At 50.3% G+C, this 15,478-nt stretch overlaps 1 protein-coding gene and 1 long non-coding RNA gene across 13 annotated transcripts in view; one reads left to right on the forward strand and one right to left on the reverse strand.

The window, feature by feature from the left end:
• Window positions 1-2,748, reverse strand: LOC147578549 (uncharacterized). The gene is made up of 3 exons (XR_015255332.1): window positions 2,465-2,748; window positions 698-814; window positions 1-335 (listed from the first exon to the last, which is right to left on the reverse strand). It is a non-coding gene; the product is annotated as an uncharacterized LOC147578549 (long non-coding RNA).
• HOXD4 (homeobox D4) overlaps window positions 2,216-15,478 on the forward strand; it is a 27,721-nt gene continuing 14,458 nt past the window's right edge. For 2 of the 12 annotated variants that reach the window (XR_015255330.1, XM_086718949.1), the window contains exon 1: window positions 2,809-15,352. The gene's annotated coding sequence lies outside the window, so the exon portion shown is untranslated. Of the gene's footprint in view, window positions 2,355-2,808; window positions 15,353-15,478 lie in introns of those variants that run through there. The other 10 variants (XM_086718954.1, XM_086718950.1, XM_086718953.1 and 7 more) reach the window with 10 other exon arrangements.

Consider the following 15,478-nt stretch of genomic DNA (forward strand, 5'->3'; position numbering starts at 1 on the left):
TGTCTTTTTCCCATCCCTCCTTCCCCAAGCTGAAAAGGAGGGTCACAAAGCTCCGCTTTTATTTGGGCAGGAGGAAACTGACAATTGAGATTATTTCTTAGAATATTTTAGAAGTGAGCAATCTCTGTTCAGTTCCACATGTACAGACCAGTATAAAGTGTTCTAGCTTAGAAAGGGCCCCCAAAACTTGCCCCACGTATTTTTACACTTTTCTTACACATTTTCTTTTGTAATTAAAAACATTGTTTTATTATTCTTCAGTGCAGAAGGTGTTGCTATTTCACATCCAAGCTTGTGTCCTCTGCTTCCCTGGTGTTTGCTGAATGTTCCGGCATCTGGGGGTAGACAGGGGAATACAGAGAACATTTTAATGGACTTTGGCTACTGCTGTGGTTCCCTCCAGCAAAACTAGAGCACACTGTTTCTAGAAGGAATATGACTTTTGCTGACAGATGGCAACAGAATTCCTTTAATAAAAAACATCCAAGGTCATCGGAACCTTTTCAAGGGATACAAATGGCCTGCTCCAGAGGGTGCTATGTATTTCCTGCTTAAGTCTACGTCCACTGAGGTACTTACTGGGTGTCAGGATGTTAATAGCAGAGAACCTACACATACACATCCAATGCAAATATTTATAAATGCATTACTAGAAGTTCAAAGACAGTGTCCTTGAAAGCTTGGAGGGATGGGTTACCTCTTTCACACAGGTTCTGAAGCCTGGATGGCCATGCCTATGAATGCATTAATGATGAGGAGAATGCTGGGGACCTCAAGGACATTTACTTTGAGCTGGTGTTCTCTGCAGCAGCTCCTATCAGAAGTGCAAAAGGAATGGGATTCCTGCCTTTGAAGAAAAAAGACTATTTTTTTCCCCAAGGTTGAAATGGGGATCAGCTCTTTCCCCGAACAAATGGAACCCCTCTCCTCTTCAGTGTTGCATTGCGCAGGCTTTCCAATGGTCAAACATTTTGGGGACAAGGCAAGAGGGGGAAATTAAATTGCATAGAAATAAGAAGTGCACTTAGGGGAGACACAGCAAGGGGTTTCATAGGGGATCCAGAAAGACTGCTTCTCCCTTAACCCGGTACTGTCCAGGAGGATATTTCTGCCAAGATAAATTGCCAAGCATTGGGAGTTCAAACTGTTATCTTGGAGAACCTGACAAGCAACCTAAAACCATCACCAGGATTTGAGCTGGTTGGTACCTCTCCTACCCCCAGAAACCCAAAGAAATGGGAGGGACCCCAATTTATGTTGGAGAGGGAAAAGGGGACGGCGGCCTTTCTTGGCCTGCAGAGCCCAGGTTTTCTGCGCAAGATCGCTGGGGGGGCTGGCTTGCCTGCAGATAGATGAGAGGGGCAAAAACCGAAAGTGCTTGGCTGCCGCTCCGGAGCGGGCCTTTCTGCGAGGGGAGGGGAGGAGAAGCCAAGTGACCCGCGCAAGGAGAGTCAGAGGGGGGTGACTGCCAGGATCAACTCCCCGAGCGCCTGGGCAGTACACCGCATTCATTTCCCCTCTAACACAACGCCCTATTCAGCAGAGGTTTCGAGCCAAATCAAAAAAAGAGCAAAAGAAATACTTCCTAGAAGAGGTGAGAGTCAGGACCCATGGAGGCAAGAGACGCAGAGACAACAGAGGGGAGCAGAGAAGAAGAAAGAGGAGAGGAGGAAGGAAGGAAAAGGAGGAGGAAGAGAGAGAACAGAAGAGAGCGGGGAGAGAAAGAGAGGAAAAAACATGGCGCTTGCGAGCTGTATGTGCAAAATCCGCAAGGAATTGCAGCAAATTCCTTTTTGTTTGAAGAAAATTTACAACTTGGTAATAGACCTTTTTATGACCTATTTGCGGTCGTCATTGGCTGCGGCTGGTCATGTGCAGGCGCCGCTCGCCTTCACGGCCTTTTTCCTGATTTCCCAGGCGAATTTCCCCCCGCATTCTGCCTTCCTGGAGCCTCACCCCCTCTTTTTCTAACCTTTGTCTCTGCAGAGGTGGGATCCAGTCGCCGGCTGCGGGATTGCGGGGTCCGCGGCGGCCTCCGCTCCCGCCCGGCGCCCAACGTGGCCCCACCGCCGCTTCGCTCGGGCCGCGCCGCTGCCGCCTCCGGAGCCGGTGGGGAGCCCGGCGGGCGGGAGAGCCCGGAAATAGCCCTGGGCTCGGAGGCCCCCGCCGGCGCCGACAACGCTCGCCGGGAGCAGCCGGCCTGCTCCGGGTGACTGCAGCCGCGCGGTTCCGACGCGACTCCTTCCCCAACACGAGCGGATCCCTGCCGCCCCGAGTGCGCGTAGCCCGGCAGCGCCCAATGGATTACTGCAGCCGCCCTGGCCGACCGCCGCCTCCTGCTCGGCAGCCTCCGGGTAAGAGTCGCCCCTCCCCGCGCCCCTGCACTGCCACCGAGGAGCTCCAGGCGCCCACCCCCTTGGGCAGCCCAGTGAGCCTGCCCCGACTCCCTATACTTCTCCGGGACCTTGGGGTGACTGCGCCCCCGGCTTCCTCTTCACTCCACCTCTGAGCAGGCATCCCCTGGGGCCCCGGATGGGGTCCCGCTGAGCTCAGAAGTCGAAGGGAAGCCCCATTTCCTCTCGAGCTTCCGAGAGGTGGAGAGCAGCAGATAGGACCCCACTGTCTGGATGGAGAGCTCCTCAATCCCCACCCTGGGAAGAATGGGTAGATGGTTCCAGGACGGCTTAGCTTTGCTGTGGATCACTTGAAGGCATTCTATAGTATAGAGCAGTGTTTTGCGGCTTGTCTGTGGTCAAAGGTATCTGGGAGGCTAACAGGTGTTTTTTGAGGGTTGGGGCTTGGGGTGGGGGTGGGGTGGATTCTGTATACCCAAGATGTGTTTGGTTTGTTAACCTAGGCTTTGGTGAGTGATGCTGGCTGATTTCTAGGCTTTATTGAGCTTTATGTATGAGATGGAATTTTCAATATTTTAAACCGTTTCTCTAGTTTTTAGAGAATTTTTGTAACGAGAACGTTTCCCCCCCATATCTAATAATCTGTTAGGTGAAATTGGATTATTTTATGTCGCAAAATGTATACATGTTTTGGGAGGTAATAGTATCAGAAAAGCTGGTGCAGGTCTTGGGTAAAAAGCAATAGATATTTAAGAAATGCAAACCATGTCTAAGTTCAAATATCGCGTGTCTTTCTTATTTGCCAGAAGAGGAAAAGAGGAGATGTTTTGCTTTCTAAATGCACTGTCGTGGTGTTTGCCTACAAATAAACGTTGTATAGCAACATTTTACCCTCTACTTCAAAATTACTGAACTGAAACATTATCTATGCATCAAAAGAAAATCCTTTGCAGAAAAAAAGAATGCTTTTATCCCACCCATTTTGAACAGTACTTAAGGATGCAGTTCTCAAAATCCTCTTGACTCTTCCCTCATGAACACCTTGCGAAATATTAAAACCTGTGGACAATCTGCCGCATTGCGCATGGGATGGACCTGCGCACCGCTGAATATCTTCCCCAAAGCACCCAGCGGCGAGTCCTAGTAGTCCAGATATTCCTTTGTAATCGTTTTGACCATAAATGTATTTCTAAACAATAAATGACATCTTTGTAGAAAGGTATTTTTAGCAATTCACGATGGAATCACGCTGGTTTCAAAATGGAGGGCCACTATTTGTGGCCAGTTGACGTCTGAGGGATTGTGGTGGATCACTATGATCTCACAAATAAGAAACTGAATGATATTTTTTATTTGGAATGTCTGCATTTTGTAACTATTTCGCCACTACGGTACAATGGCTGTTGAGATCATTGTTTCATATTGGTAAAAAGCATTGCCTATTGAAAAGCAGGCCCCTGGTCAGGCACGTAGGCCTGTCCCCTGGCCTAAGGAGCCCCCTAGGTGGGCTGGGACAAGCGTGGGGGTGGGGAGGAGTTGTGGCTGTGATGGCCAAGCCCTAGTGTTCACTTTTCCCTGGGTTCGGTGGCTGAGTGCGCCCAAGTGACTAAGAACTTAGGCGGGCTGCAGGTCCTTTTAAGAAGCAGAGGGTGAGGTCATGGGCAGATATGGAGGACTGAAGGGTTCTTTGTAACTCCTGTGGTAGCATTAAGAGTTTATTGGAACTAAGTGGTCGGTTGCATTTAAGGGAGTAAATAATCTGCAAATCACATTTGAACTCGGGCCAGAAGGAGACCAGTTAACGCTTTTGCTACTGCCGGAAATGCCCCCATTGTTCCGGATAACCCAAAAAATTAAACCCAATTTTTAAAAATTAAATAAGAAACACTGGGATTGTAAGAGCTCACAAGCCGGGAAGTGTAACTCCCAGCGTATTCAGTGGGAACCTCCATCCGTTTATAGTTCAGGCAGCCGGTGGCATGTCCGGGCCTTGGTATTTACCGGTCAGGCTGTGAGCTGGGCTTGCACTCTTCACGGGGACCAGCGAAAAGAACGAAGCTCGCTCTTATAAATGTGGCCAAGCACCAGGGCTAAAAACCAAACGTATTTTCTTGTCAGATGCTCCTCCAAACACGTATATTTCGCCAGAATTCTTTCTGAACTAGAGAAGCAGGGAAAAATCGGAACAAAGACAGTATTTCACTCTGGGCAGGCAGGCAGCTGTTAGAGGTATTTACGGCCTTGCCGCAGTGCGGCCGCGGGGCAGGGCACGCGAGGGCACCGGAAGCTAGGGAGAAGCCACCAAGAACTCGGAATTCCGATGTAAGTCCAATTTGGGGCCACTTTTTCCGGAATTGGTGTGAACAGATACCCTCTTTCTAGGAAATGGTCCCTTAGACTTGATGGCTGTGCAGAATGAGGGATAAGTTGTGCTTTCTGACCATAGGGGGTCATCCCCCCCCCACCCCGCCTTGATTAAGGACTCAAGAGAAACCGTGCAGTAGATGTGAAATCGCTAATCCAAATGACAACCTTGAGAGTGTTCGTTGACAACATGGCGATTTTGTTGGTTTGGCGGAACAGAGCTTGCAAATCAGAAAGGACCGTTGGGGGTTTTAATACAGGTTTTGCTGAAGAAAAAAAAAAAAAAAAGGAAGGAAGAAAGAAAAAGTACGTTTTCTGCCTCTCTCAGACGGGGTGTCCAAGCTGCTCTGCAGGTAAGCACGCAAGGAGTGCGCGGTGGCACACACCGCAAAGCGCTGCGCACGCTGCGCTTACCGTTCAGGGTTCTAAGCGCCTGCCACGCACGCTCGTTTGGCGTGTGGCGCATGTGCAGTGAAATAGCCCAGCCCGGGGATCTAACCATAAGGCGCAGATGGGGGGAGGGGTTGAGCGTACTCAAAGCAGGAAGATATAACCTGATCTCGCCACTCCTCCCTCCCTCAGAATTCGCTACTTATCTTGCCTTTATTCCTGCCTTCATTCTAAATATAGCCAACCACATTGTCGTTGATTACGTTATTTTCAAGCGCCACCCCATCCCAATTTAAGTCTGTACTTTAGAAACAGCCTGCAAATAGGAACTAGTGGCCAAAGGGAAGCCAAATCTTTCAAGGTGTTAAACACACACACACACACACACACACACACACACACACACACACACACACACTTTTAACACTTAAAAGAAGATTTATATGTGTGATCCTCGGGGAAGTGTATAGATTTTTTTCCAGCCTGGTGCCTCTGCTTGGGAAAAGGCCTTTCCTCCTGGCGTCTGCTCAAACCGCCAGACTTCGGGCCAGTCCTTCAGGCGGACCATTCCCGGATTTTGTTACTCTAGAGCAGCACGTTTGAGGGCTCTGAGGGGGCCAGCGGCTCAGCATAGAGCGGCCAAATAAATAAATAAACGACAAACTGGAGGGATTTTCCGCCTGGACTCGCCTAATTAATAAGGGATGCACTCTCCTGGGCCACAAGCCGGGACGAGGTTGGGGGTGGGATGGGAGGCATTCTCTGGATCCTTTCGACTTCTGGTCGCCCCAGGGGACACTGAGGGACCAGCTCAGAGCCTTTGGTGCGGAAGACCTCCACCCGCGCGAAGAAGCCTGAGAACGCGGTTTCCCGGGCAGGCTCAGTCCCCCTGCTCGACTGTCGGCGCCTTGTCCAGGAGGAGGCGCTGTAGGACAAGCGTCTCGCCCGCTGCAGCGGCGCCGGAGATGCCCCGGGCGCGGGCGGGGGTAGGGAAACACATGTGACTCCCCTCCCTCCTCTTCTAATCGCAGGGTGCTTTCGGTCTCAGAGGAGGGTCGGAGGTACGGCACCCACCCCCAGAGGGCCGCTTCCCTGGAGGGGCAGCCGAGGCAGAACTGAGGCCGCGGAGCCTGAAGGTAGTGGTGGCAGGCCACCTCACTTCCTCCGCCTTCCCGGAGGTGGCGCGATTTCTGCGCACTGGGCTAAGAGCAGGAAACCAGGGTCCCGCGGTTGGACAAGCCGCGTTTAACCAGCCCCCTGAGGCTGGGCTGCTGTTCTTGCCACTTTTCCTTACTGCGATCCCTGATACCCAGAACGGACAGCCTTGAAAAGCACTGCGTTCAGGGCCCCCCATCCCGACGCGGTCCGAAGGGCCTAGACTTGGCTTTCCTACGACCGGGCTTGGGTTCCAGCATTCCCTCTGGCCTTCCTTGAGGCTCTCAAAGGGAGAATATCATTGACTTTGCAGGTTGAGGACACTGCAGATTGTCATCTCTACTCTCTTCCACACCCTTTTTTCACCACTGCGCCCATTTCAGGACTTTGGTGGGCTCCACGGGGTGTTTCTGGCACCATTGTGACACCCACCTTCAACATCGGGCTCTGATCCAACCCCACTGATCCTCCATGGCAATGCAGTCTTTTTCTTCCCTCTTTTCCCTACTTTAGGTCAACGATTCTTAATGAAGGCCTGCATTCAAATTGTTAATAATTTAGGTTCCAGGGTCTCAGGCCAGACATTAAATCAGAATATCTGGGACCTGCATTTTGTAAACACTCTCTCCCAAGGCAATTAAGAAGCATGCTTACATTTGTGAACCGCTGGTCAAGAGTCTCTCCTGATTCTTCTATGGTTCTTTGGTGTCCAGGCACCAAGTTCCCTTTACTGCTCAGCACCCCCATAGTTCCTGGGGCTCCCTCCCTAATCAAGTTTTTAAATGTCACTACCCCATAGGCTGATTAATTGCTCCCATCTAGGGAAGGGGAACATTGACTTCTTACTAAGTAACTTCTTACTTACTAAGATTTTAAAGAGAACAAAAATGTTCTCAGTCCGGACTGCTTACGTTCAATTCTTTACTACTAACCTGCTATGTAACCTTAGGCAAGTAAGGCCTGTTCCCTCATTTGAAAAGCAGGAATAAGAGTACCTTCAAGGGTTGTTATGAAGATTTTTACTTATACAGCAATGCTATGTACCATGCACTATTCTCACCACCTTGCATACATTAACTCACTGGTTAAGTACTTAAAAACAGTATTTTGGCACATAACAAACATTCAGTATGTGTTACTTATCATCAGTATCCTTTTCCTGCTCAACAATCAGGCCTAGACTTTTAGAGCTGAAAGAGACCTGGTTCATTTCACCCAATTCTTGAATTCTACAGAGGAGAAGACAGGCCTAGGCTGGCTCACCCAGGAGAACATAGATCTGGGACTCTTCCTATTGCTGTGGTGGGCCTTGTAGGCCCTGCCCCCTTGGGTCTCAGTATCTGGCATCTGCCTATGGGTAGACTTCAGGGCCACATTCAGAAGGAAAGTGCCCCTAGCTCCTCACTGGGCAGATGTCAGGTTGAAGAGGCCTTGCACCCACACAGGCACATCTCAGGCTTCTACAGAAGGCTTCAGGCCTTTCCTGAGAGAGGCCTCCCACTATGCAGCTCCTAGAGTCACCTTCTCCACTGCCACCTATCACTGACACCCACCAGAGCAAGTCTCTTCTTTCTAGTCTCTTGAAATCTGGGGCAGGATAGAAAAGCCAATGGCCAGTGGGATGTCAGAAGTGTTCCATTCCCTCTTAATCGGCTTATGTTTCAAGATCTTGGCCTCAGGGCCATGGCTGAGCCACAGCTCCCAACTTGGGCCACAGTGATGCCAAGGTAGATCTTGGAGTGGCCTTATCCCCCCAGATTTCCATCAGCTCTTGCAATTTTTTGAGATTCCTTAGATCTTTTAAGAAGAGCTATGTAAGTGCTACAACCCATGTACACGCACACACCCCTTGTAACCAGGTTCCACCCCCTTAGTCCTGGCTTCCATGACTTATACTTACAGATTTTTCCTAACAGGGCCTCCGAAGCCATTGGCCAAACTGCTTCTCTTGGCTTAACCAGGAGTTCATCTGGGTCAGATTTTCTCTCAAAACACACATGGTCTCTTTAGCTATCAACCACGTCAGATGAGGTTTGGCCCATGGCATAGGGCAGTGCTGCATTCCCAGCCACACCCAACCCCTGTGCCATCTAACCTCCACTCTTGTTTCTCAAAGTACTAAGGTGACCACCCCAGACCCTCCCTTTCTTGGGGCCACTGGGGGCTTTGTCGCTCCCGGCTTCATCATCAGAGATCCTGTCTCAGGGCCCATTCTTTTGGATCCCATCTCTCACTATTGGAGTTTTCTTCTGGGGTCACCTTTTCTTCCCAGAGGACACCAAGCCAGACCTCCAATGAGAAGACTCCATTGTATGGGGTAGGGGTGAGGGTAGTGGGAGAAGTGTTCCTCTTCCAGTGATAGAATACAGGGCCAGGAATATGGGATCATTATTTCTCTCCTGCTCGGGACTTCCTGCTCAGCCCTTCTCTGGCTCTACCCCCATCCTGTGTTCCTAAGTGCCAGGCCTGTGTAGTCTCCTTCTTCCAACTGCCCCCCATCTAGGGATTTCATTCAAAGTCCCATGCCTACCTATCCTGGTTATGCAGACACTTAGCTTAAGAGGAGACAGGACACCTAGGTGGCTCAGTCAGTTCAGCATCTGACTTTGGCTCAGGTCATGATCTCATGGTTCATGAGTTCAAGCCCCACATTGGGCTCTGTTCTGACAGTGCAGAGTCCGCTTCAGATCCTCTGTACCCCTCTATCTCTGCCCCTCCCCCACTCATACACACACACACACACACACACACACACACACACACACACACACTCTCGCTCGCTCGCTCGCTCACTCAAAAATAAACATTAAAAAAAAAAAGAGGAGTGCTCAACAATACCTCTGGGCAAGAGGCCTCTTAAAAGTCAATGTCAGAATATTCTTTCCTGGAGCCACATAGCAAGGACTGTTAGGGTGGGCAGAGGGTAGGCCTCATTACATTTGGACTATAGCTGACACCTGCTGGTGCGCCTTCACTTTCTCCTCCTTCCTGGAAAAGCTGCTCTGGCTTCTAGGTTGGTGGAGTCCTACACGGGACCCTACCTCATGGGAGCTCTCTGGGCAGGAATTCCCAGGACTGGCTCTTTCTAGCCAAATGGGGAGGGGTAGTGCCCAGAGTCCCACTTTCCCCCAAAACTAATTCCTTACAAGTTGTAAAGAAGGCTTCAACCTCTCCTTCCCCACCTCTTCTTCCGTTACCAGCACCAACACCACCATTGAAACTCCTTGAGAAAACTCCAGCAAACTGGCCCAAGTTAGTATGTTGTTACCCCTGATGCTCAGTCTTTTTATTAGATCAAGTTTGTTCTTCCCCATCCCCACTCTCTCATTCATTCACAGACACCTGGGACACTGGGGACCCTGGGGCAAGCAAAGACTGTAGGAAGGTGGACACTCTCTCCTTAATCATGTTCCTGGCTGCTCTAAGATTAGAAAGTAATTGAAGATGTCTGCCTTAATGTCTTCCTTTCCTCCTTTTCTGTATGCATAGCTAGTTACTTTCCTGTTATTATCTAAATATACAGAGTAGTCTGTGTCATTTTATTAATCTTCCTGTGTAAGCCGCAGTAAAGACTGCAAGCCCAGTCACCATCCTTCATTACCATTCATTCAGAAAATATCTACTGAGCCCGGACTAGGCGCCCGGCATTGTTTCAACCACCTCCTCAGCCTGGTCTCCTCCTTATATCCCACCCCCCATGAAAAGCTCATCACAATTGCCTGGAAAGTCATATATCCTTTGATTAATTCTGTTTTATTAACCTAAGGAGAAATAAAGCTTTTCTCAACCTCTCAAATTCTAATTATTTTTTTACAGTGGATTAACTGGGACTTATTTTGAAACTGCTCACTTAGTCCTAACAGAATCAGAAATCAGTTTTTAAAGGGTCGATCTTTGCTCATACTTTAAAAACAGATGCTACCAACTGTAAAAGAAAAAGGTCGTCCTGAGTGGCTAATGGGGGAGGGGGGGGAGAAAAAATGTCCTACGGTAGGTAGGTCGGAGCTAACAGCTCCGGCTTTCCAGCTAATGAAAGTCAAACCAGGAAATGGGTTTAGAAATACACAGCGAATGGGTAGAAATTAGGATGCAAAGAGATCTTTGTAGAGAGGGGTTTCTTTCAGGGGCTTGGTTGGACTTGCTGATGAGAGCTTTTGCAACTGAAGTTGACTTAGAAATCATATGTGTGTGGGCTTTACAAACCTACACATAACACCTATGCTTTTTAAACCAGAATAGTCAAAAACACATGTATTTTCACACTGTTTGGTGGAAACTCTGGCGGGCTATGGAAGGGTGCTGGGGTCACTTCTCGTTTTATTTACCCCCCTTGGTAGGAGCTGGGGGCATCTTTCCCACCCCCACCTTGCCCAGCACAGAATGTCACATCCTCCTGGAGAGCAGCGCTCAGGCCCAAGCTCCTTTTCTGGGCTTTCTCAGCAGGAAAGTGCACTCCCTCCTCCTCTCTTAGGCTCTCCCTCCAGTGGGAGTGGCGGCGTGGGGGTGTAGCTTTGTGCTCAGGTTTGGGCTCAGGGACTCGAGTCCTGTGGGAGTAGGGACATCTGACTTCCTGGGCTTGGGTTCCTTGAGAGCCTCATTTGCTTCCTCACACCCTGTCCCCTTCACACCAGGGCTGTTTTATTGTTTTATAACCTTCTTTAGAGCTTCAGTTGCCAAAGATTCCGATGGGGCTATTCTCCAGTTTCTCACTTTACCAAACCCCAAGTCTTGCTGTTTTAAGCAGTTTGGTCACTTGCAAAGGCTCCCCTTTCAGATCTAAGCAAATTATAGAAACCTCTAGGCATGTGGCTACCTTCACCTTTCTCACTGAGTCCATCCACAACAATACAGATCCAAGTGTTAACTCCAACTGCCCCCCACAAGCCCACCCAGCCTCTCCCTCACCACCCTTTTTCTGTTGAAGTTTGAACAAAATCTCAAATAACTTCTGGTATAAACAAGTAAGAGGTAACCTTTGATTTTCCTCTTTATTTACTACATCTAGAGCTAGAAAATGATTGAAATAAAGGAGCTGATGGTACTCACAGTGAATGCAGCCAAAGAATCATAAGACATGCCCACCAACCAGTCTTTTCGAAATAGCCCTATCTCCCAACTTAAAGAGACTTCTCTGAAAAGATGCTATTTGAAAAGCCCAGGGTATTGATATGAACATGACCCCCCTTGCATCCTGAATATTTGGAACTATTTAAGTGTGAGAGAACAGTTTCAGTGAACCTTTATTTAGTGAATAAAAGTTTAAAGCCGAAGGTTATTTATGGTTGTGCAGAGATGAGACCTGAGTGGCTATTTACGAGCACGTGATTCCAATAAACTTTGTTTTATGGCTTGAGAGTTGACAAGCCAAAATATAATTCCCACCATAAATTAGGTTAAGAGCATACAAGTGCAGATGCTTGGTTCTTGGAGCAGCGATAGGGAAGTGAGAGGCTCCAGCTAGCGCCAGGCTCAGAAGGAGACAGTTTGACTCCCAGTTCCCCTGCCCACTGGGAGAAAAAAACAGTAAGTCACTTACTACTTTTTCCAGGACAACTCCAGGGGTGGGAGATTTCTCTGCCTTGTCTTTTCTGCCTGGGGTGAGGAGAAGTCCCATCGAAATTAATGTTCATTTTAGCCTAAACCTAAATTAACAAATAGAATGGGACTCCTGGGCTCTTCCCCTCCCTTCGGGACATAGAAAGTTAGGAACTGAGGGCTCCTACCTCACAAAAGGGACTTACTGTCTCTCTCTTCCTCATAATGGAGCATCTGCTTCAGACGGGAATGAAACTGTGGTAGTCTAGGTGGAGAGAGTGGCGGGGGGGGGGGGGGGGGGGGAGGGAGAGAGAGAGAAAGGATAAGGATGGAGATGGCTTTGCCTCTGAGACTTCTCAGGGAAGACTGCCATCATAGAAGGGATGAACACTTAAAGCTGGACACCAGCCCCTGTGAGGATCACCGCTTTGCTTTGTGGGCTCTCCAGAAGCAATACTGACAAAATACTGCCCGGTCCATAGAGCTGCATAACAATCTAAAGCATTGCCATTTACCTTCAAACCCATCGATTTTCCTCCTCCTTCGTTATCATTTGAATCCTCATTTCCCTTGGAAATTGCTCTTTGTTTTGAATTGGAGCAGGAGTGGGAAGGCAAGTCCCAGTCATGCCTGGTCCTTCTTTGGGAAGGAGAAGACAGGTTTGGGGGGCGCTAGTTGGGGCTGAGGAATTTGAAACTAATGTGAAACTGGCAAAAGGGGTTGAATTGCTCCCAGCGCGAGGCAGACAGGGCGCTGGGGCAGGGGACAGATGCAGCGGCTGCCCCCTCCCCAGTGGACTTGCGCCCACCCGGCTGATTGTGCAGAAGGAAAAACACAAAGGCCCATTTTTTTCCTCGCTTCCCGTTTTCCCACTGGGGAAACCCTGTTACAGGCAGCCCCAGTCTGGCCAAGCAACCAGTAAGGTTTTGCCCAAGGGTGCATGGAGTGGGGGAGGTGTTGGGGACCATACTCTGCTACTCCCCGGGTCTGCCCTTGAGGACTGCGGTCTCCCGCTCCGCTCCGCGGAGAACTTGGCGCAGTTCCTGGGGGCGGCACCCGAAGCAGGGAGGTCTGGGTATTGGTGGGGTGTCTGGGCCTTGTCATTTTTCTGTGTATCCTCTACCTCTGCTTCATTATCCTGTGGAATTTAAGTGACCCCCGTTTTCATTGCAACAGGTTCGGGACCATGAGAGGCTGCGGCTGTAAGTACCTTCCCGTTTCTTCCGAAATGCGAAGAGGCGGTATTGATAACTGGGGAGGTGTCGGCAGAAGGGCCGCGCCAGAAGAGTGGGCGGGTGGAAGAAGGGCCCTGACTGCCCTGGCCTGGCGGTGCAAGGGAAGCTCTCTCCCGGGTTGGAGGCTCTAAGTTGATTGAGCTCCTGGATGGATTTTCTGGGGCCTAGTTCACAGTCACCTATCCAAGAGAGCACACCGCAGGCTCTCACCCTTGTCTCCTTGGGCCTCTCTGGACCTTCTGGGCCTCCCCGGGCCTCCCCAGCTCGCACAGGTGCAGCTCCGCAGCAGCCTATGCTTCTGTTAGGAGCTTGCAGCTAATTAGCAGCCCGCTCCATTAACAAGTTGCGGCGAGCATCGCTTTCTGCTCGAACCAACCTGCTAAACACCAAAGCAATGCGATTCTCTTCCGCCCCCCCCCAGCCTAGCTTAACCCGTTCCAGCCTGGCGCAGTCTTCTCTTTTCTTCTTTTGTTTTTAATAAAAAGACGAAGGAAAGAAAGAAAAACGTAACCCTCCACGGCTCCGGGTGTGTGCAGTTGGCCCGCTTCCGGGAAGGAAGGGCTGCGAATTCTGAGCTGTAAGTGGAAATCCCTCCTCGCCCCTCCCCCGGCCACAGCTCCAGACGTTTGGGCTGTGGGCTGGGGACACGGGCTGAGCAAGGAGGGAGAGATACGAAGCTTCTGGTTCACTTCTGTTTCTCTGTAACTGCAATTCGAGAATTTTCGCGCCAGAGCCGCTAGTGTTGCAAGCAAACGTGGTTTTGGTGGTGGTAGTGGTGGTAGAGTTGCGGTGGGGGCAGAGATTCTTGGGGTCCTGGGCTCAGAACTTTGGATCTTTCTGAGTTGCATGTGCCGCGGAAGACAGGTACATTTCTGAGGAGGCCTGTGGGGTCTCCAGGAAGACTATCCCATTTAAGTTGATGGTAGTGGCAGGAGAACCGAGGAAAAGATAGTGACCCTTCCCTTACTGCAAAATGGAGATGACTTTATTTTAATGGGAGATGGAATGAAGGAAGGCGGTAGGAGCCAGGCACCCATCCTCTCTGGTGAGACACCCTCTCTTCAGGGTGGAAGAAACTGGTGCTTGGCTCTGGGCCAGGTTTCTTTGCCTTCCAGGATGGGCAGCCTCGTTGAGTTCCCGGGGGGCTGTGTTCACCCCCAGGAGTGGAGATACCACCCAGTTCATAATTCCTCTCTATTAATCAGGCTGGCTTAAGTGAAACCGACTCTGGGCTCCAGGCTGGAAAATCTGGTGTCCCCAGGACACCCCGGTTTTGCCCCCTTCCTGCTGCTGCCCCTGCTCTGGGTGCTTATCTCTGCCAGGGCTCTTCGCTTGCAAACCCATTCGGCACCCTGTAGCTGAACACAGCACAAAAAGCCCGAGAGATCAAAAGCATTTGTATGGGCAGTTGAGCGGGAGGTGAATATTTAACGCTTTTGTTCATCAATAACTCGTTGGCTTTGACCTGTCTGAACAAGTGGAGCAATAAGGTGAAATGCAGGTCACAGCGTCTAACAAATATGAAAATGTGTACCCTCACCCGGGTCCCCACCCGGCCCAGCAGGCTCCCCCAATTTGTCTGGATAAAGCCTAGGCCCAGTGTCCCCAGGCAGGTGGGTATGTGGGAGCACTCGGCATTAGGGGAAGTTGGGGGGAACCACCCCCTTCAACAAGGAAATTTGGCTTGGGGCAGCCTCAGACTCTGGTTAGAATTGGCACCCAGGAAATCCCTACAAAATAGCCACAGCACTGGAACCAAAGGATGGGGGGTGGGGTGGGGAGCATGCAAAGTGCAGAGTAGAAGCAGGCAGCCAATTTTGCCAGGCTGAGAGGCAGAAAGGCGTTTCTCTGCTCTACCCCACCAGATGAAGGCTGAGGCTGAAACTAATTTTTGAATCACAAGGAGGAAATTAAAACAATCAAAAAAAATTTTTTTCTAGCACCTCTGGCCTATGCTCACAGATCCAAAAGCCGGACTTGAGCCCGGGGCATCCTTCTGCCCCTGAAATCCATCCCGGCCCTGAGTGAGTCTGTGTTCTTGGTGCCCTAAACCGAGGGGTGAGCCCTAGACAGCGCTGAGGCACTGGGGCGGGCGGGTGCAACTCATGAACTTTTGTACTCTTGTGTGCTGCTGTCGGCAAAGCAAAAATAATGAAACTTTGTGATATGTTTGTAAATGATTTCGAATGACCCCTCGCCCTGCCCTTCACCATTAGCACGCCGACCCCAGCCCAGGGCAGCTTGGTGCCTGCAAGCAGTGCCTGCCGCAGGGTCTGCAGCTCAGGACGGAGAGGCCAGCCCGGCACAGGGCCCAGGAAGGTAAATGCAAGACCTCTTGGGGAACTAGCTTTGTCAGCCAACCTGGCTTGCCCCTGCACTGGGAAGAAGAATGGGCAGAGGATATTCTCCTCTTGCATCTTTTCTCCTGCCACTGAGGGCATTTGC

This window comes from Puma concolor, chromosome C1 (assembly GCF_028749965.1).
Source record: "Puma concolor isolate L17-30 chromosome C1, mPumCon1.1.hap2, whole genome shotgun sequence".
Lineage (NCBI taxonomy): Eukaryota > Metazoa > Chordata > Mammalia > Carnivora > Felidae > Puma > Puma concolor.